Consider the following 22,237-nt stretch of genomic DNA (forward strand, 5'->3'; position numbering starts at 1 on the left):
CAAGGACTTATCAACAGCTTAATTCTTAGTTTAATGTTAAAGCGCATCAGCTGAGGTATACATATCATCAAGGGCGAACTCTTCCTTCCATTGCCTTAACTTAAAAAGGAACATTAGAAAGGAAGTCATGTGGGTGCAGTAGAAAATCAGTTCTGTTGCTGTGAGCAGTAAATCCTCTCTAAATGTACAACTGGGTTTTGTTTAGGTTCAAGAGAGGGCCAGTGAGATCAATCTGGTTGCTTAAGAACATATGGTCTAAGTCAGAAGAAACCTGAAATTTGGGGTAACTAGTTTTATCTCTTTGGGAAATCTACTTACAACCATAGACTCTTGGGAATCTCAGAGGTTCCCTGGTCCGCCTTTGCTTGTGGTGTAATGTTTTCTTCTCTATGTTCTTGGCTGGCAGTTTTCCAGGATCTTATTGGACATTTCTCATAGTGAGAAATATATGACTTTGATTTTCCTGCACTTGGAATTGGAGTAATACTTGTTTCTCACTGTCTCCTAGGTTATTGTGTTTATAAAAGATGTGTAGCTTGTTACCTTAATTTTACCAGCTGAAGTTCTGTGTCTCTTAGTTCAGGGGATGGCCACATCTTTAGAAAAAGGTGCTGCACTGAGATTGAGTAGCTGTTTATCCTAGGACATGTGAGAGGATGGGTATGTGTGCCTCTGACTGAACGTTGTGGAGAGCCTATCTTGGTTGTTGCTGCTTATGTTTGGCCATGATCTAGGCCAGGAAAAGGAATGAGATGGCTTCCAGCCATTGTAGATGTTTAAAAAAAAAAAATCTGATGGAACTTGTATCACATGGGTGCTTTTGTGTTTGATGGAACTAGATACATGACTAATTAATTTGTAAAGTGATAAAAAGTGCCTAGTATGTGCCTGTAACTTTGAGGATTGGGTCCGTGAGGAGGACTGCCATGACTTTACACATAATAGCCTCAAGTGAGACCATCAGTAGAGAGGTTGTTTGTCCTGGCCTGACCCAGAGTGTCATGTCACCTTTCATGCCAAACTGAAAAGAGTGGCACAGTCACGTCCGACTCTTTGTGGCCCCATGGACTGTAGTCCGCCAGGCTCCTCTGTCCATGGAATTCTCCAGGCAAGAATACTGGAGTGGATTGCCATTTCCTTCTCCACGGGATCTTCCGACTCAGGGATTGAACCTGGGTCTCCTGCACTGCAGGCAGACTCTTTACCCTCTGAGCCACCAGGGAAGCCAGGATTCTCATGGTGAACTGAGAATCACTTTAATGAGAGATGGTGTGGACGTGTTTTAAGCTCCTCAGAGAAAAGATGACATGCTGATCTGAAGGTCTTTGGAGCAGACTTATTTATTAACTTTTTAAACAAATATTTATTTCCTTATTTATGGCTGTGCTGGGTCTTTGTTGCCGTGTGCAGGCTTTCTCTAGTTACGGTGAGCGGGGGCCACTCCCTTGTGGTGCTCAGGCGTCTCACTGCAGTGGCTCGTCTTGTCACGAAGCACAGGCTGTAGATGCTCGGACTTCAGTAGTTGCAGCACATGGGCTCAGAAGTTGCGGTTCTTGGGCTCTAGGGCACATGGGCTCAGTAGTTGTGGATCACCGGCTTAGTTGCCTTGTGGCATGTGGGATCCTCTTGGACCAGGGATCAAACCTGTGTCTTCCGCATTGGCAAGCAGACTCTTAACCACTAGACCACCAGGGAACTCATGGAGCTGATTTATTACATTCATAATCTTTGTGTAGCAAGTCTTCCCTGTTGGTTCTTTTCAAAATTGAAATTTAAAGAGATCCTTTAAAATAACAACAACAACAACAACAACAATGAAAAACCTTACTTGGATTGCTTTGAAATTTGCTTTTAATTTATCAGAAAGACCCAAAATAGCAGGATGGAAGGGCTTAGGAGAGGATTGATTGCTATATTTTCTGTGAATGCTCATTGCTAGTAAAATTTATTTTTGCTGTCCAGTGCCGTCTTATAAGAGAGCTGATGCGAGAGCCGAAATTGTATGACAGAGCATAAACGCATACCTCCTGCTTTCTCTTAGACTAGGAACTAATAGTTATGTCCAAATAGGTAGTTTGTAAGTCTTACCTTGCTAAGAGTTGGGAAACACATTTTAATACAGTGAAAAATGTGTTGCTTATTGTTGAAGCTGGTTGATGAATACATGAAGGTGCATCATACTTTACTTCTTTGTATGTTTTAATATTTTATTGTACAAAATGTTCAATTAAAAACACTGTAAGTATGTGACAGAAAATCTCACATGGAGTCTTAGGAGCTAGACTTCTAAATCTTATTAAAAACAAATGAGGAGACTTGAACTTCTGGCAGTGCTTACATATGTATGTTCTCAAGAAGGCTGAATCCAACAAAGGTTATGACAGGAGGAATAGTTTCTGGTCCACCTGGTACTAACCAGTTTCTTCACTATTTGGCAAGATATTTATTTAAAGCCTTCTACTTGTCAGTCATTGTTCTAAGTACTGAGCAACAGCAGGGGACAAAACTGACAAAAATCCCTGGGTTGTTCTTGACACCTGCCCAGCACATTACATGTATTTTCACACCTTATCCACAGTGCCCAGTGCAATGCTAGATGGTGAGGTATACCTTCAGTGAAAATGTGTTAAATGAATAACTGTATAGGGTAAGTGTGATTTTTATTCCCACTTGACAGTTGACATCACTAAGGCTTAAAGAAGTTACTTGACTAAAGTCACACAGTTGTTAATGACGGAGCTAGATCTTAAACTCAGGTCCTTGTGACCTCAGGTCCATGCTGTGAACCATTACCTTGTACTGCCTCCAAGATACAGGATAGGCGGCTACAACTGAGCCCTTGCATGTCCATAGACACTTTCTCATCCGCTATCACTTTTACACAGACGAGCCTTAGTATCTAGGTGAGTGTGTTGTTGTTTAGTTGCTAAGACGTGCCTGACTTTTTTGTGACCCCATGGACTGTAGCCTGCCAGGCTCCTCTGACCATGGGATTTCCCAGGCAAGGATACTGGAGTGGGTTGCTGTTTTTTTTCTCCAACCTAGGGATCAAACCTGAGTCTTCTGCATTGGCAGACGGCTTTTTTACCACTGAACCACCAGAAAAGCCCTTAGGGTGAATATCCTGAGATGTAATTAAATTAAGTCTTCTATCATTTAAAACATCAGCTATTAGATATTCTTATTGTGGTTTAAGTTAGTTTCTTTTTCTTGTTTTAAGTCTTTAGTCTTAATCCCTCTTATAATGTTTGGTAAAATATTACTCTAGCACTATGCTCTCATAGTGGGTCTTCAATAGATGTTTTTTAGAATAAAAACCTGGGAGGGCCTAATAGCTAATTTTCTTAGTCATCTTTGTCCTCAGCTACGTAGGTATGTGTGTTTACTTGAGATTCACCTTTATGTTTTTCCCATCCAGTTAGTTGATATTTGATAATTGTTTGTCTTACTACCAATACTGTAGATGTAGGTGGCATTTGTGATACAGTATAGGTATAGGCTTTTAAAAATTAAAGATCCACTTGGTGTGTGAGAAATACTTGTTATCTCTGTTAAGCAATCAATAACTCTACCTTAGAAATGCAATACCTGGGTCAGAGGAGATATCATGGGCTTTGGAGTCAGATAGAGCTGAATTTATTCTTTTTTTTTTTTTCAGTTATTATGTGACCTTCGACAGGTTGCATAAATTCCATGAAGTTTAACTTTCTCTTTTGTAATATAAAGGGTTCTATAATATCTGTTGCAGTAATAATTATGTGAGTGGTTACTATATGAAAAACCAAGAATTAGGGCACAGCAAGTCTAGATAAACCTGCCCTTAGGTCACATAGTCACTAAGAGTGAATATAAATCCAGATCTGCCTAATTGCCAAACCTGTACCTATTTGCTGGTAGGAAAGCCATAAAAAATAGTCCCTTCTATCAATTTTTTCAAGTAGTTTCTCTATGTTTCAAAAAGAACATTAGAATATATTTATGTTGAAAGGTGATTTTAAAATGCAGTGCTTTTTTTTTTAGTATTCTTTTTTTAAAAAAGTTACCTGTTGGAGAAAGTTTTATAGGTAATTTGGTTCATAAGACCAGATTTTAATTTCAAAATCTAATAAGTTCCTTGATTATATTTATTCAAATATTACATAAAGAGGAAAAATAGAATGCATGAACACAGAAAACTCTGGGTAGTCCTCAGAAGAGACAAGATAATTTTTAGAAATGGCTTGATTTTGAGAAAGAGAAATGAGGTTTAAGTATATTAGGAATTAACCATATTTTAATGTTGGTCTAGATTCAAACAAGTAAGTCTATTTCAGTTCGTGTCAGAGGTGTCTTTAAGTGTAAGGACTTGAAGCGTGTTGTTTTTAGTAGACAAGCATGACTAGTTGGAACAATATCTTTTTGTAATCCTGCCTTTGAAAAGTTGCTGAGCAGGAGAAATCCAGAGACAAGCTGTCTTTGAAGCTTTTTGTGGCATATTTGAGAATTGAGTAGTCAAGAGCTTTGTGTCTTAATGATGTGTCTGCTTTTATGTGTAATGTTCAGTCAAATGCCAAGTTGTAAAAGCTTGTCTACCTCCCCACTCCCCATAATAAAAAAAAAAGTTGTTTTTCTTCTGTATATCTGCATGGGAATAGGAGAAATAGGCTTTTGTCCTAAGAATAGAAAAAAAGACATCGCACAAATCAAGTGTATTTTAGTTGGGTCTAGAACTTCATTGTAAATTGAAACTCTTCACATAGATTGAAAACAGCACCTTGATTCAGTACTTAAAGTTAGGATATAAATGCCTTTTTGCTTAGGTCACTGGATCCTAAGTTAAATATCATCCTCTTCTAGTGTATAGTTGGGCAGCAGAGTGAAGTGATCTAGAATTTATTACTAAAAGTGTGTTCTGTGGACCAGCAGCATTAGTGCCTTTTGGAAATGTAAAATGTCAGACCCAGCCCTTAGCCAGCTTAATCGAAGTATTCAGGTGATTTGTGTGTGTCTCAGAGTCTGAGAAGCACCAGTTGAACATGAACTATGGACATGAATCTGATACTTTCTCATGTTGTGACATTGGGCAAGTTATTTAACCTCCTGAGTTTCAGTTTCCTTATTTGTAGAACAGAGATAATAATGGTATATGTGCAGTGCTTAGAGGAATGGAGTTCACAGGAAGTGCTTCATTAGAATTAGCAAGGTATTTTTTTAAGGTGTAGGGTACCCTATGTGCAGCACATGCATAATTACAGAGTAAAATGCCAATGTTTGTTACCATGAACCCATTATTAATTTATTAGTAAGGGTATTAAAAATAGCTTTAGGATCATATACTAGTATTATCTTTCTGTATCAGTGTTACTTGTCATGGAATAGCAAAGTGAAAAGTAGATAACTTACAACTTTTGAGCATGAATAAAATCAATTTAAGTACAAATTCACAGTAAGAACTTTAAGCATCCCATAAATCACCAGAAGGTTGTAGTTGAGGATTTGACCATCTTTGCCAAAAGTACTAAAGGCAACACCTTAAGGTTATCATAGGACTGTTTTCTTTCTACCTGAATTGCCTCTTAAAACTGTACCTTCTTAGAAAGAGGGTGGAAGAAAGGAAGGGGGAGAATGACCCGCAGACTCTCTTCCTCTCCCCACCTCTTCCTGTCTACCTTCTTTCCTCCATTAACCTTCAAGAGTTGTTGACTTCTGCTTTAGATGTTGGAATCGTCTAAACATATTAGGGCCTACATTTTATAACCCTATATGTCGAATTAAGTTTTGCTATTAATAATTGTTTAATATTAGTTTTTAAAAAGACTAGTCAAACCTTGTTACTCCCAAATTTCTATAAGAACTGTGTAAAATGTATGTCTTGTCTGTGGGGGAAAACTACAGACTGCAAAGTTTAAGTAAAAGCTGAAAGTGCCCCTTTGAGGTCTGTGCTGATGGGGCTTTATCTGTAAACCTACATTGTTGGAAATGCTTCGTAGAGTAACTATGTGGTTTCCTTTACTCATAGAACTGTTAGGTCAGTGGGAAAGAATTACAAGACAGAGCTGCCAAGTAAACTATGAAAAACATAACAGTCAAACTTCTAAAATCTTAGATATTGGCATATCCCAACAATCTGTACTGTTCTAAGGTGTGATAGCTTAGGAGTGGATGTGATTTGAATTTAATATATTTTTAGAGAGTGTCAAATTCAGAACTAGCAGATCTATCTTCTGACCCTAACCATGGTCCTAAAGTAAATTGCTTCAGGAAATTGGATCCCAAAGATTACAATCTTTTTCCTTAGGTGGGAAATTTTGAAGTGTGTCTGTATTCCATTGGAGATCAAAGAGATGAAAGAATTTTGTGCTGATTGACGTGACAGCTGTGGATTGAGCAAAACTTCTTTTTGAAAGGGCTATCTTACCTTGAAGATTATGACTTTGGAGGAACTAAGGTGAAGCAGTAGGAAGAATCAGAACATGTGCAATTCCTTAAAAATTTATTGGCTTAAATAAAAATTTGGCCTGTGTTATACATAATTAAAAGACCCTTTACACTTTGTGCAGAAAAAAAAGGCTGAAAGTGCCCTAACGTAGAATTAGAATATTTTATATTTTATTTCACTTTATTTAGGTGTTAAATGTGATTAAGCATATATAGGATTAGGTTGGGCTTCCCTCGTGGTTCAAATGGTAAAGAATCTGCCTGCATTGCAGGACACCCAGGTTTGATCCCTGGGTTGGAAAGATCCCCTGGGGGAAGGCATGGCAACCCACTCCAATATTCTTGCCTGGAGAATCCCATGGACAGAGGAGCCTCGTGGGTTACAGTCCATGGGGTTGCAAAGAGTCAGACACAATTGAGCAACTGACACTTTAACTTTTTTTTTTTTCAGGATAGGGTTACAAATAAATCTTGGGAACTTTTGGTAGGCCTATGGTATACTGAATTTAATGGCCCTACAGATTTGTTTTGTTTTGAATATCAAAACCTCAGCCTTATTAGTGATAGACCATTTGGAAAAAATGACTTTGGTGTATGGCATCAGTTGGCCTCCACAGGATTAGGCAACAGGGGCCCACTTAGTCTCTTGGCATCACTGAATGACCCCAGGCTTTCCCCTGAGGGGCAGGGCTGCCTCTCTGCAGGTTATGACATGGACAAGTTACCCCAGGAAAGAACTCTGAAGGGACTGAGCCACTTGTGTCCAGCCTTCCAAACCCACCGGTCGTGTAAGTCATAAATGGGTCTTGGACTTTCAGTCCATATTATGTGTCTGCTATTTTAGTACAGAAAAATGTTTCTTGACCCTTACAAGACCTATTAAAAATAATGTCCTGAGCCAAAAGCAAATGAAGTTGTAAAACAATGTTTTTAGAAAAATGGTTCTGAAATAAGCCTGGAGTAGTGATTTATAGAGCTAGTCATAAAAGATTTTTCTTCCCTGAGATGAACAGAATACCATCAACAAAAGTAACAAGGAGCCAAGATACTTTCTCCAGTTTTAAAAAATATGTATAATAAAATAAATAGTACCATAATAAATTAGATTTATTCTGAATATATTCTAGACCTAGACTACTAAAGTGTCTCCAAGATATAAAGCAAGTTAGACTTAGTTTACTGGTTTTCCTTATTACCAGAACCTAAGCAGTGTAAAAGGATTAATTAAAGCATTAAGATACATGCTAAATAAGGGAATGTAAAAGATCAATAAATATGTATTTATTAATGGAGACCAGATTGACAATAAACTCTTATTTATTAGTAATAATTAAGCTGTAAGAAAACATAGGAAATCTTTAAATAGAACTGTTTCATTTCCTCCATTCAATTGAACAACAAATATTGTCAGCTGTTCCTTCAGTGTATAACTTGAATTTGAACGTTTGTCTTTATTTGCACAGCAGCTGACATTGTCTAAACAAACACACATGCATACATACACACACAAACACAAGCTTGTTTATTTCTATGTAGCTGTATCTACCTATTGGTACACACGTACACTGTGTGTGTGTATGTGTTTTAAGAGAAGAAATGGTCTGACGAAACTTTATGTACTACATTTGGGTTTTAGAGAAGTAAACCTAAAACAGTTCTTTTTGTTCTGGCCCAGACTCGGGTATTTATTTACCTTAGAGCAGAAGCAGGGAGCATTAAAATACGTAGAGGTGGTTATGTCATCAAAGAAGAGTGAGTCCATGGTATACAGGCCTCTATATTAGCTTTATTGGGTGTACTGAAATCATGACTTTGATCTCTTAGATCAGAAATGTTGGATACGTGCCATGCATGCTAGTATTCCTTTTTCCCTGAGCACACTTGACTCACCTCCTGTGGTTTGTGGAGTTGGCTTCGACTCCCTCTTAATACCTTTCTCTTCCTAGCAGGCCATTATCTTCTGATTATAGATTATAACATGAAGCCCTTTCAGACTTACTGTATAAATGAGGGCCCTGGGCAGTGTCATCTCCTAAGGCTTCACATAACCATTATTGTGTTTAGGACTCTGAAACCTTTATGGCTTTGATCCTAGTTATAATAGCTAGACTTAAACTCTAGAGTCTTTCCTCTGCAGTGGGCAGCAACTGAAATCTCTGTTTATTTCTGTTAGCTTTATTTTGGCTGCATGCATCTTGCCCTGCCTGCATGCTCAGTTGCTCAGTGATGTCCAACTCTTTGCCACCCCGTGAACTGTAGCCCATGAGGCTCTTCTGTCCATGGAATTTCCCAGGCAAGAATACTGGAGTGAGTTGCTATTTCTTTTTCCAGGAGATCTTCCTGACCCAGGGATTGAGCCTGTGTCTCTTGCGTCTCCTGCGTTGGCAGTGGGTTCTTTACCACTAGTGCCACCTGAGAAGCCCGCATCTTGCCCTATCCGTGTGATGTTTGAGTGTCAGCCAAGAATTTTGGTAGAGTTCATACTTAGAAATTGGGGGACACATGCTCTTCTCTTTGAGGCTCTCTTTTTTCGTTTCTTCCCTTCATTTGCTAGCTGTTTTAGTTGCCCCAAACCCTGGTTTTTCAAACCAGTAAGTTAAGTCTGTGAATTTTTATTTTAATTTTAGCTGTTCCTGCATAGCACAAACTGGGACCTGCCTTCAGAATAAAAGTCATTCAAATCAAGCAAGCAACCTGTAAATTCACCCAGGACTATTCCCTTCTTCCAAGGATAACCCCCGACTTCGTATCTCCCCACACTTTTGTCTTCTCCTGTGATTTTCTCTGTGCTTTTGGTAGCTCCCCAGTACCTTTGGTAGTTGATTTTTTAATATTTTGCCCAGAGTTTATAGTTGTTATGGGCAGGAAAATTGCCCCATATAGGAGCAATTACCCATGACTTCTTTGTTCTTTCCTTTTTTTATGTAATTTATTTATTTTGGTTGTACTGGGTCTTCATTGCTGTGTGTGGGCTTTCTTTAGTTGTGGGGAATGGGGGCTACTCTCTAATTGTGGGGTGCTGGCTCTCTATTATGGTGGCTTCTCTTGCTGTGGAACAAAGGCTCTAGATGCAGGGCCTTCAGTAGTTGCAGTGCATGGATTCAGTTGCCGTGTGGCATGTGGAATCCTCCTGGACCAGGGCTCGAACCTGTTTCCCCTGCATTGGCAGGTGGACTCCTATCCATTGTGCCACCAGAGAAGTCCCCTGTTCTTTCCTTTTTTAAAAAATTGACATGTAGCTAAAATACCACAATTTATTTATTTCCAATACGGCTTCAATTGTACTGGACTGAAGCTCTGTAACCACTAAGTTGTAACTCTCCTGTCTTTCTTCCCCAGCCCCTGGTAACCTCAAATCTAATTTCTGTTTCTATGAATTTCCCTCTCCTAGATACTTCATATAAGTGGAATCATATAATATGTGGCCTTTTATGACTGGCTTCTTTCACTTAGTATAATGTTTTCAGGGTTCATCCATGTGGTTGTGTATATCAACTTCATTCCTTTTTATGGCCGAATAATATTCTGTTGTGTGTATATATTTCATTTTGATTATCCATTCGTCAGTTGATGGACACTCACATTGTTCCAACCTGTTGGCTATAATATGTAAGTAATGCTGCTGTGAACATTCACAATATAAATTTTTGTGTGGACATTTCATTTTTCTTGGGAATATGTGTAGGACTGAATCAAGCATGGTTTTTTTTTTTCATGTGTGTTGAATTTCTGAATTATGTATGTTTAATCATTTGAAGAACTGCCGGATTGTTTCCCAGTGTGGCTCTGCCATTTTACATTCTTACCAACATATGTGGAGGGTTCTCATTTCTACACATCCTTGCCAACATCTGTAGTCTGTGTTTTGGTTGTAGCCATCACAGTGGGTTAGAAATGTATTTCCTTGTGGTTTTAATTTGTACTTCCCTGATGGCTAATGTCTCCCTTATTCTTAAAATACCTAAGTCTCTTGACTTGCATGTAGTACCACACTTTCTTGGTTTCCCTATTATCTCATTATCTACTTCTTAGTCTCTTAAAGTTAATTCTGCCTCCCTTGAAAAATGGAGTTCCTCAGGTACAGTCTGGGTCTTCTTATCTTTCTGAACATTTTTCTTAGGGAACTTTGTTCAGTCTCAGAAATATCTTCTGTAGTAAAGGCAGTCCTTCTAGGCCTTCATATTCCTTGACTTTTAGATATGATATCATCAGACTCCCTTAAGATAACCACCAAGTGACTGGCCAAATTAAAATCTGTGGTTCTAAAATTGTGAGCAGTTTGCTTTTGGTTTTCTAAGTGTTAGTTTGAACTTTAGATGAGCGTGTACGTTGGTGTGGGGGATAGAGAGGGAAGCTTTTGGGCACACTTGTTGGCAGCTGGAAATTCCGAGGATTTTTTTGGAGCACCTGGGAATTTGCTCACCTGCTAAGACCTCCTCACATGTAGAAGAGCTGTTTCTCATCTGACCAGAAGAGGCTCAAGGAGTCAGTATCATAGGTGACTGACAGGTTGCTGAGATGGTGGCCTGCTTTCTTCCCTTCTGTACAGGCTTTATTGCTTAGTGAGATTGTGGGGCATTCCTTCTGACCAGGAATCTCACTTTCTTCTCTTTTTGGGTTAAGGACAGGTGGGAGTCAATAATAAGTAAATTTTTATATTCAGTCTGCAAGTGTTCTTTGTCATTTTGTGATACCAAAGGTGAACCTGAGATAATCTATTACCAAGTTTATGTGTCTGTGTGTGTGTATGCGCGCTCAGTCATGTCTGACTCTGAAACCACATGGATTGTAGCCTGCCAGGTCCTCTGTCCATGGGATTTCCCAGGCACGAACACTGAAGTGGGTTGCCATGCCATCCTCCAGGGGATCTTCCCAACCCAGGGATTGAACCTGAACCCACGACTCCTGTGTCTCCTGCATTGCAGGCAGATTCTTTGCCGCTGAGCCATCGGGGAAGCCTTAGACAGATCTATTACCAAGTTTACACCCAAGTTTATAAGCCTGAGACAGTATTTGTTCATATGCTAAGTTGTGACCCACTCTTTGCAACCCCATGGACTGCAGTTTGCCAGGCTTCCCTGACCTTTACTATCCTAGAGTTTGCTCAAACTCATGTCTATTGAGTCAGTGATGCTATCCAACCATCTCATCCAATATCGCCCTCTTCTCCTCCTGCCCTAAATTTTTCCCAGCATAAGGGTCTTTTCCAGTGAGTCAGCTCTTTGCATCAGGTGGTCAAAGTATTGGAGCTTCAGCTTCAGTATCAGTCCTTCCAATGAATATTCAGGATTGATTTCCTTTAGGATTGACTGACTGTCTCTTAAAACATTACCTGTAAATTGATGATTCTCAAATGTATGTCTCCAGTTCCCACCTCTATCCTCAGCTCCAGGAGACTACCTGTAGGGCAGTGAAATGTCAGGATGACTGCTTATAATATGCATTTGGTTCAAATTAGAAGAGAAGGCCATTTGTTTTCTAATCTAAGCTATAGATAGGGTGAGTAAAAAGTGCACAAAAAACATAAAGGAAAACAAATTCCAAAGGGGGAAATAGTGCAATAAATTCTGATCTAAATATGAATCAAATTAAAACTTGGTATGCTTTGGTGCAACTGGTAGTAGCCAGAAAGGGTATTGTATTGTGACATTCAGTTCAGTTCAGTTCAGTCGCTCAGTCGTGTCTGACTCTTTGCAACCCCATGGATCACAGCTTGCCAGGCCTCCCTGTCCATCACCAACTCCCGGAGTTCACTCAAACTCATGTCCATTGAGTCGGTGATGCCATCCAACCATCTCATCCTCTGTCATCCCCTTCTCCTCCTGCCCCCCAATCCCTCTCAGCATCAGGGTCCTTTCCAATGAGTCAACTCTTTGCATGAGGTGGCCAAAGTATTGGAGTTTCAGCTTCAGCATCAGTCCTTCCAATGAACACCCAGGACTGATTTCCTTTAGGATGGACTGGTTGGATCTCCTAGCAGTCCAAGGGACTCTCAAGAGTCTTCTCCAACTCCACAGTTCAAAAGCATCAATTCTTGTGACATTAGGAGCATTCTTTCTCTAGTAGCAAAAGGGTCATGACCTTATAAGCATAGAGAACAAAATGTGTAGGGAAAGAGCAAATTAGCCAACATGGCATGGTCAGGTTCTTTTGCCCCACATTTTGTAAATGATTATGTAACAGCTGAGATCACTTATAGCACCGTGCATGCAAGTCATGAGGTACTCGCTTGGCCATGTGCAACGTTTTGTTCTGTAAGCATATGTAAACTCCACCTGGAAAGCCCTTGTGGGTGTGTTGTGTTGGGTTATGTTATGACTGCTGCTACAGCTGTTGTGCCAGCCAGGAGAGAATAAACATGTCTGCAATTCCTATGGCTCCTTGTATTTTCTTCCAGCTTCTTCTTAGCTCAAGTCTTGTCTACCATGGATTCAGCAAACAGTGTGCACAGTGAGATACAGTGAGACAACTATAATCTTAACCTATCTTTTGACCCTTTGTTGAGCAATATCCTTTATTGGTTTTTACCTTTAGAATCATCCTTTAAACCAGTGGTCTTCAGAGTTGAGTCCCTGGACCAGAAGCATCCCTGGGAACTTATTAGAACTGCAAAGATTCAGGCCACATCTCAGATCTGTAGAATCAGAAACTCACCAGGTGAAGTCCAAGTCTTGTGTTTTAACAAGTTTTCCAGGTGATTCTGATTCACATGGCAGTTTAAGAACCACTGCTACAGACAGTGCATGAAAGACACATAAAATTATGGCTACATAATGGAATGTGAATTTTATTTTATTTAAAAAATATTTATTTATTTGGCTGCACTAGGTCTTAGTCTCCTTTATGCAGAATCTGACTCTCTGACCAAGGATAGAGCCCAGGGCCCGTGCATTGGAAGCATGGAGTCCAGCCTCTTAGCCAAGGAAGTCCCTGGAATGTGAATTTTAAATCTTAACGATATAGGACAAAAATGAAGCAGAGCTGAGGGAAGTTGGGAGGAGATGTGGAAGAATGGGTACAGGTTATGATAGTTTTGTTTTGTGAAGGAGTCATCAAAGTATTTCGTATTTGATAGAACAAAAAAGAAATTGGTAGTATATCTAAAAAGTAACTAACGAACTAAAATTAGTGATATACATTGAGAGGAATAGAGAGGGTGTTTATGGCAAGTGTAAGTTAACTAAAGCATCAGTCCTATCAGATGTATCTCATAGATACCTATAGGTGATAAATGGAGCTGCTGCTGCTAAGTCGCTTCAGTCGTGTCCGACTCTGTGCGACCCCACAGACGGCAGCCCACTAGGCTCCCGCATCCCTGGGATTCTCCAGGCAAGAACACTGGAGTGGGTTGCCATTTCCTTCTCCAGTGCATGAAAGTGAAAAGTGAAAGTGAAGTCGCTCAGTCATGCCCGACTCTTAGTGACCCCATGGACTGCAGCCCACCAGGCAAGAGTACTGGAGTGCGGTACCATTGCCTTCTCCGAGGTGATAAATGAAGAAGTATTGGTAAAATGAATTATTTAGAAAATTGAGAGTAACTGCAGGAAAACTCCTAAAATGAAATGGTTAAATATGGTTGCCTTTAGAAACAGGAGATCAGAGCTCTTGGTCCTCCTTGACTTTTTAACCATATGCTATATATTACTTTGATTACAAATTTAAAGACAAAAGAAAACATGCTTCAATTGTGGAGGAGTATCCACTCATTAAATTGCAGAAAGGGCCTCCTGTCACTGTTCTGAGTTCTTTTTCATATGGTTGAAAGCCTCTGATTCTTGTAATTACACATGGCACTTGTGTTTGAGCGTTAGATGAGTGGGTTTGTAGAAGTGTGGTGTGTGTGTTTTTCTGAGGCTCCTGTGGCTTGTGCTGGGTAATTAATCTTTAGTTTATATTCTTCCCATGTTTTTTTATTACTTAAAGAGCATCAAAATCATTGGCAAACTAAAATCAGGCATTTTAGTTTAATGCTTACATATTTTTATAGAATCATCCATATCATAAGACTTCATAAGTAACAACTTAAGTTTTTATTTCCCAAGATAGGTCTGAATGTTCTCCACTTTCTATATTTGAATTGGGCTTCCTGCTAACTAGCTTTTAAAGGCTAATGAGATTAAGAGTCAAATTTGGTGCCTGTGCAGTTCTTAACCTAGTTGACTTTATGATATGTCTTTCTCCATTTTTATAGAACTTTTTTTATATCCAAATGTAATGATCTATTTATAGATAAGAGATAAAGTGTTTTAATCTTACTCAGGGGATCCCTGATGAGCCCCAAATGAAATCCAAGTGAAACAATAAGCTGAGCACCAGTGCATAATTGCTATACTAGCTGAAGCTTTAATCCTCTCATAAAATATTTATCTATGCTTTATATCACAGATATAAAGATCTTTTCCATCAGAAGGTATATTTTATTAGTTTGCTAATTATGGCTGACATGAAAGACAAAGTGTGAATGCATTCTTAGTTTTAAATATGTTTTTAAATTGGTTAAACCACTTGAAAAGCTTTATTTTGGAATCATTTTAATATTACAGAATAGTGAAGGAATAGTACAGAAGACTCACATGTCTGTTATCCAAATTCAGCAAATTTTAACTTTTTGCTACATTATGTTTATCATATTTGTTTTTTCCTCTATCTATACTCACACTCATACACACACACACACACACACACACACACACACACACATTGGCACACACTATTTTTTGAGAGTATGCTGCATACATAATGTCCGTTTTACTTAATATTTATTGTGTCTTTCTTAAGAACAGCAGTATTCTCTTATATCACCACTGTACACTCAGTAAAATCAAGAAAACTTAACATTCACACAATACTTGTATCGTTAGTCCATATCGCTAATTTTGTCAGTTGTTCTAATAATGTCCTTTGTGTGTTTTTCCCCTTCCCATTCAAGATCCAGGGTAGAATTGCATGTAGTTGCTATTGCTTGGTAGTTTTCTTTAACCTGAAATATTCCTCAGCCTTTCTTAGTTTTATGACACTAATATTTTTATGATTTTAATATTTTGGAATAATGCAGGGTGGTTGTTTTATAGTATGTTCCTAAAACAGGGTTTGTGTGGTGTTTCCTCATGGATTATTCACCCCCAGCCAGAGGGCAACATAAACGATGATGTGTTCTTAGGGTCTCATGTCAGGAGGCACACAATATCCATGTGCTCCTCACTGATGAAATTTTGATCACCTGGTCAAGGTACTGCCTGGGTTAAGTAGGTAATATTTTTCCCCTTGTAACTTGTAAGCCAGTCTGTGGGGAAGATACTTTGAGACCATGGAAACATCTAATCCTCATCATTTTTTTTCTCCATATGTTTAGCATCTCTTTATGATTGGTTCTTGCCTGAACCAAAATTTACTGTGATGGTTGTAAAATAATGATTTTTAAATTCCTTTATTCCCTCCATATTTATAAGTGTTTATTCTTTTCAAAGGAAGAGCTCCCCCTTCTTTGTTACTTATTATCTGTTGATATCAGTATGTTAGTTTCAAAAAAATAAAAAGCTGATTTTATTCAGTGAGTTACAATCCATTATTGTTCTTTTTGCTTAGATGTTGAAGTTATCACAGATTTGACTAAAAGAGCCCCTTAAATCTGGCTCTTGTATTTTTGATCTTCCCCTATATTTTTTGAACACATTTTTTTCTCTGGCACAACAGAATGTTTTAGGTTTGTCTAGTATAATCTCCCTCCTTGAATCAGCCATTTTTATGAATTCCTTTAGCTTCTTTTTTTAAAAAAATTTTTAATTTATTTTTAAACATTTTATTGAAGTATAGTTGATTTACAATGTTAATTTCTTCTGTACAGCAAAGTATGTGATTCAGCTACACATATATGTATTTTTTTTCACATTCTTTCTTTTATGGTTTGTCGCAGGATATTGAATATAGTTCCCTATGCTATATAGTAGGACCTTGTTGTTTATCCATCCAATATATAACAGCTTGCATCTGTCGTTTAGCTTCTTTTGATATCCTAACAACCACATCTGGACTATGAGGTAGAGAAATTTACAATATTTAGGGCTTTTTCCACCAAGGGAAATTGTGGGAGGAGGAAAAAGACCCAGGTTAAAGAAGTAGTTGGTAAGACTTCCCCTGTTGGGGAGGTGTGTTTGGGAATGGAGGTGGTGACAGTGGAGAGCGGATGGCCAGCAGCAGAGGCCACTCTGGGGGGTGGCCGCAGAGGTGGGCCAAATATGACAGCTGGTTCTTCATGGCATGTTTTATACTTGTCACACCGCGATTCCACAAGTTCCCCTTTGCTGTAGTGATGGCCTGTGGCGGCACTGAATGGGCTAGTGGGTACTGGGTTTAGGATGGAAAGGCTGCCATGTTAGTGACTTAATGAACACAGGCAGATGACTGTGGTTGTGGACCATGGCAGTGTGTGGTGGCACAGTCTCTCAACAACCCACTTGGCAGGGGTAAGGGATGGAGAGAGGGGTTAAGTACAAAGGCGCACCGCAAGAGAATTTGGGGAATGACAGAGCTTTCCTGTCTATGCATTTTTGAAAAATTATAGAATTTATATCAAAAGAGTGATTTTAACAATATATAAAATTTTTAAAAAGGCATGTTGGGTGCTTCTTGTCAAGGTAAAGAGAAGCCATCCTACATTGTATGAAAACTCTAGTTTGTCAAACATTATGTATCTCTTGGCCTAAATAATGGAATGATACCAATTTCCAATGTTTTAGTGATAGATGTCCTTTCAATATCTCTTCCAAACTCTAGAACTTCTTCCATTAATTTATATTTTAGTATCAGCACTAAATCGCTATGCCAGAGCAAGAGTTATTAGCAGGGTATTTGACACAATTCCAGAAGTAGATGCTATCATATTTTGGTCATCTTCAGAGTGATGGCAGTGTAGAGTTCCTACAGGTGCATTACTTACCAGGTTTGTGAATTAGTCCATTTTTCCTGAAGCAAGTCACATTGTTGGAGAGAGGATCCAAATTATTTGGTAGAACACTGTCTCCTGCTATCTCTGTTGGGTTTGATGAGACATATTTTGACAGGAATCCATCAGTTGGTATTTGGGCATTTCCCCTCCTCCAGCTGTATTAAATGTATAGTTGAATATTGTGAAAGTTTAAAGTTTACAATGTAATGATACATGTATATATTGCAAAATGTTTACCATGGTAAGGTTAGGCAACATATCATTCACCTCATGTAATGACCATTTTTTGGTTGTTATTGAGGGTAGCTTTCCATCTTCTCCTTATTACTATCTTGAAGGATAGTAGCATCTGGAAAGCATAAATAAGAGGTTTAGCTGAGAGATTTTCATTTTATTGAATTTATCCCTGCATTCCGTGCTTCTCACTTTTGGGGAATTTGTTTCCTAAAGCAGGAAGATACACAAAATGAAAGTCTCAAATCCCTTAAATCAAGTTAATGAGAGAGTATATAACAAAACCATCATCATTCTTTCTTTGCTTTAACATACTGGACCGAGTAAGACCTTACTTACAGTATACAGACATTCCCAATCTCTGGAGGAAAAAAGGCCCCACAGGACAATATGTTAGTGCTAAGTCCAGATTAACCATAACCAGTGGGCTGGAAAAACTGAAAGTCTGGTGGACTGCTTCTTCAACCACCACCCTAAAGCCACACAAACTTCAGTTTAACCAGAAACCATTTGGGAGAGGAGGAGCTGTTCCCCCACGTGGAACAGCCCATTTTCTAGCCTTGTGGGGATTTATACTATTGAATATCATTTTTCTCTTGTGTTGTTAATCTTTCTCTCTTTACTGACTCATCCTTTCAAGCACTTAAATGTGTTACATTGCCTTCCATCCCAAATAAAATGGCACCCCTCTAACTTAGCCTCTAGTCTCTCAAGGCTGCTTCCTGTATTATCTTCTCTTTTTCACAAGCACAGTTCTCAAAAGCTGTGTTTACAATGGAGGACTCCACTTCAGTTTCACATGTAGGCTCTCCCTTCCCCTAGCATCTAAAGTTAAGATTTCAGATCTTTTCAGCACCTGTTCCTAGGTCATCTTTTCAGGACACATTCTTCCTTATCCTCTGGTGATCTCGGGTATCGTTGCAATTAATTATAGACTAGCAGTTCCCCAAATTATAGTTTTAGTGTAAAGAGGCCTCCCTTTTGAGAGATCTGTATATTCAGCTGTCTGCTTGATATTTCTTCTTAGATATCTCAGAGGTGAACATGTTTAAAATACTGTGTTTCTCAGTCTTCTTAAATCATCTTTCCTCCACTTTATTTCAATTATTGTTACCACCATTTTTGCCCCTGTGATGCCTTGGGAGGGATCTCTGACATTCTCTCTCTCTCTCTGTGCCACATCAGTCCAATAACCAGTGAATCCTACTGGTTTTAGCAACGAAGTATTTCTTTTTTTAACTTTAAAATTTTTTGGAAATGTTTTTTATTTTATTTTATTTTTTTTAATTTTTTTTATTATTATTATTATTTTTTTCCAGTGGGTTTTGTCATACATTGATATGAATCAGCCATGGATTTACATAAATACATGTTTATCTTAGTGTATCTACTGGCTTCACCCTAGTTGAAACCATCATGCCATCATGCCATAACCTCTCATATAAACTACTGTAGTAGATTCCTAATTTGTCACCTTATATCCATTTTTATTCCCCTCCTAGCTATTGTTCTTTTTTGTTTATTGGAGTATGACTGCTTTACAATGTCGTGTTGGTTTCTGCTGCACAAAGAAGTGAATGAGCTGTGTATATACATGCCTCCTCTCCCTCTTGAGCCTCCTTCTCCTGCCCCCATCCCACCCGTCTAGGTCATCACAGAGCACAGAGCTGAGTTCCCTGTGCTATACACCAGCTTCCAACTAGCTAACTACTTTACACATTAGGTAGTGTATATATGTCACTGTTAGCTGTCAATTTGACCCACCCTGTCCTTCAGTTCAGTTCAGTCACTCAGTTGTGTCTGACCCTTTGTGACCCCATGAACCGCAGCACGCCAGGCCTCCCTGTCCATCACCAACTCCCGGAATTTACTCAAACTCATGCCCATCGAGTCGGTGATGCCATCCAGCCATCTCATCCTCTGTCGTCCCCTTCTCCTCCTGCCCCCAATCCCTCCCAGCATCAGGGTCTTCCAGTGGGTCAACTCTTCGCATCAGGTGGCCAAAGTACTGGAGTTTCAGCTTAAGCATCAGTCGTTCCAATGAACACCCAGGACTGATCTCCTTTAGGGTGGACTGGTTGGATCTTCTTGCAGTCCAGGGGACTCTCAAGAGTCTTCTCCAACACTACAGTTCAAGAGCATCAATTTCTCGGCGCTCAGCTTTCTTTATAGTCCAACTCTCACATCCATATATGACAACTGGAAAAACCATAGCCTTGACTAGATGGACCTTTGTTGACAAAGTAATGTCTCTGCTTTTTAATATGCTATCTAGGTTGGTCATAACTTTCCTTCCAAGGAGTAAGTGTCTTTTAATTTCATGGCTGCAAACACCATCTGCTATGATTTTGGAGCCCAGAAAAATAAAGCCAGCCACTGTTTCTACTGTATCCCTATCTATTTGCCATGAAGTGATCGGGCCAGATGCCATGATCTTAGTTTTCTGAATGTTGAGCTTTAAGCCAACTTTTTCACTCTCCTCTTTCACTTTCCTTAAGAGGCTTTTTAGTTCTTCTTCACTTTCTGCCATAAGGGTGGTGTCATCTGCATATCTGAGGTTATTAATATTTCTCCTGGCAATCTTGAAAACCCTCTCCTTCACCCCACCCCATTCCTGCTCTACCAGTAGATAGCTATTGTTCTTAATTTAGGGCTTAAAAATCCTTCCATGCCTGCATTCCTCCCCCCACCTCCATCTTGAGCCATTTCTTACCCCTTTCCTATTCTTTCTTCTCTTTCTAATCAAGTCCAGCTGTCTTTATGGTTTCTGTATTACTAAATTTTGCTTGAGTTCTCCTTCTTTCCATACCTACTACCAATGTCAGAGTTTAGACCTCTGTTATTTCCCTTGAATATCATCCCTGACAGAGCCTCTTAAAGGTGGTTTTACTGCCTCCTGACTTATTCACCAGTCCATCCTCTTAGCCACCAGAATAAGTTATGTGAAATTTCTTTGGATCCTGATTTCTTATAACATCAAGACCTACTCAGTGGACATTAATCTGAACAAGCTCCAGGAGATAGTGAAGGACAGGGAAGCCTGGCATGCTGACGTCCATGGGGTTGCAAAGAGTCAGACATGAGTTAGCGACTGAACAAGTCTGAACTCCTCAGTGTGTTTCTTTGGCCCTGCAGTCCTGATCGTCCCCTCAGCACTGGGCTCATCTCCTGATTGTCTCTGCCCTGAACTTGTTTCAGCTGGATTTCAGCTTCAGACTGGATTGCCTGAAGCCAATTCTCCTGTCCCCCACCATACCCAGCAAGCTGATTCTTCTCTCGAGGGCTGTACTCAAAATTCCAGGCTTCTCCCCACATCTATACACAACACACACACACACACACACACACACACACACACACGCACACTCATGCACACCTGCCTAACGCCCCCACACCCTCTACCCCATCCAACTTGGCTACCTTTCTGTTTTAGATTTAGCTCCTTCATGGAATGGAACCCTTCCTTGCTCTACCTACCACCTCACACTGCATTAGGTACCCCACTCTGTTATACTTTCCAAATTAAATTACAGTTAGGCTTATGTGTTTGTTTCTTTTCTAAACAGTGAGTACCTTTATCTTTATGTCCTTAGAATTAGGCAGATGATTTAGAATTTAGATAATGAACACGTGAACATGAGTGTTCTGAGAGCTAAGGAGTATGTGCCACAGCAAAAATCAAATAATAGTACTTTTACTATGTTAGAAAAAAAATGTGTGGGTATTTTTTCAAATGTAATTTTTTTACATACATTTTTCTTCATTTTCAGTTACATACTTCTTCTTAGCAAAATTAATGAATAATTATGCTTCCCAGAAGGCACTAATGGTAAAGAATCCACCTGCCAATGCAGGAGATATAAGAGATGCAAGTTTGATCCCCAGGTTGGGAAGATCCCCTGGAGTAGGGACTGGCAACCCACTCTAGTATTCTTGCCTGGAAAATTCCATGGACAGAGGAGCCTGGCCAGCTACAGCCCACGGGGCTGAAAAGAGCTGGACGTGACTGAGCAACTGAGCACACAATGACATATGTTCGAAAAAACATGGAAATAGACTGCTGTGCTTTGTATGACAGGTTTTTGTTTTTCTACAGAAACATACTTATGACATGATCACTTTCTGCCATTAAAATTGTCCTAAGTTTTTATGATGAATTAAAAAAAAATTTTGTTGAAGTATAATTGATTTATAATGTTGTATTAATTTCTACTGTGCAGCAAGGTGATTCACTTACCAGTTCAGTTCAGTTGCTCAGTCGTATCCGACTCTTTGCAACCCCATGGACTGCTGTACGCCAGGCTTCCCTGTCCATCACCAACTCCTGGAGCTTGCTCAAACTCAGGTCCATCGAGTTGGTGATGCCATCCAACCGTCTCATCCTCTGTCATCCCCTTCTCCTCCTGCCTTCAATCTTTCCCAGCATTATGGTCTTTTCCAGTGAGTCCATTCTTTGCATCAGGTGGCCTGAGTATTGGAGTTTCAGCTTCAGCATCAGTCCTTCCAATGAATATTCAGGACTGATTTCCTTTAGGATTCACTGGTTTGATCTCCTTACAGTCCAAGTGACTCTTGAGAGTCTTCTCCAACACAGCAGTTCAAAAGCATCAATTCTTTGGTACTCAGCTTTCTTTATAGTCC

At 39.4% G+C, this 22,237-nt stretch overlaps 1 protein-coding gene and 1 non-coding gene across 3 annotated transcripts in view; both read left to right on the top strand.

The window, feature by feature from the left end:
* SMYD3 (SET and MYND domain containing 3) overlaps positions 1–22,237 on the top strand; it is a 714,044-nt gene that overhangs the window by 25,541 nt on the left and 666,266 nt on the right. The window lies entirely within an intron of this gene.
* On the top strand, positions 5,909–6,035 carry LOC133069741 (small nucleolar RNA SNORA18). Its single transcript, XR_009695965.1, has one exon. It is a non-coding gene; the product is annotated as a small nucleolar RNA SNORA18 (small nucleolar RNA).

Source organism: Dama dama, chromosome 14 (assembly GCF_033118175.1).
Source record: "Dama dama isolate Ldn47 chromosome 14, ASM3311817v1, whole genome shotgun sequence".
NCBI classification, from domain to species: domain Eukaryota; kingdom Metazoa; phylum Chordata; class Mammalia; order Artiodactyla; family Cervidae; genus Dama; species Dama dama.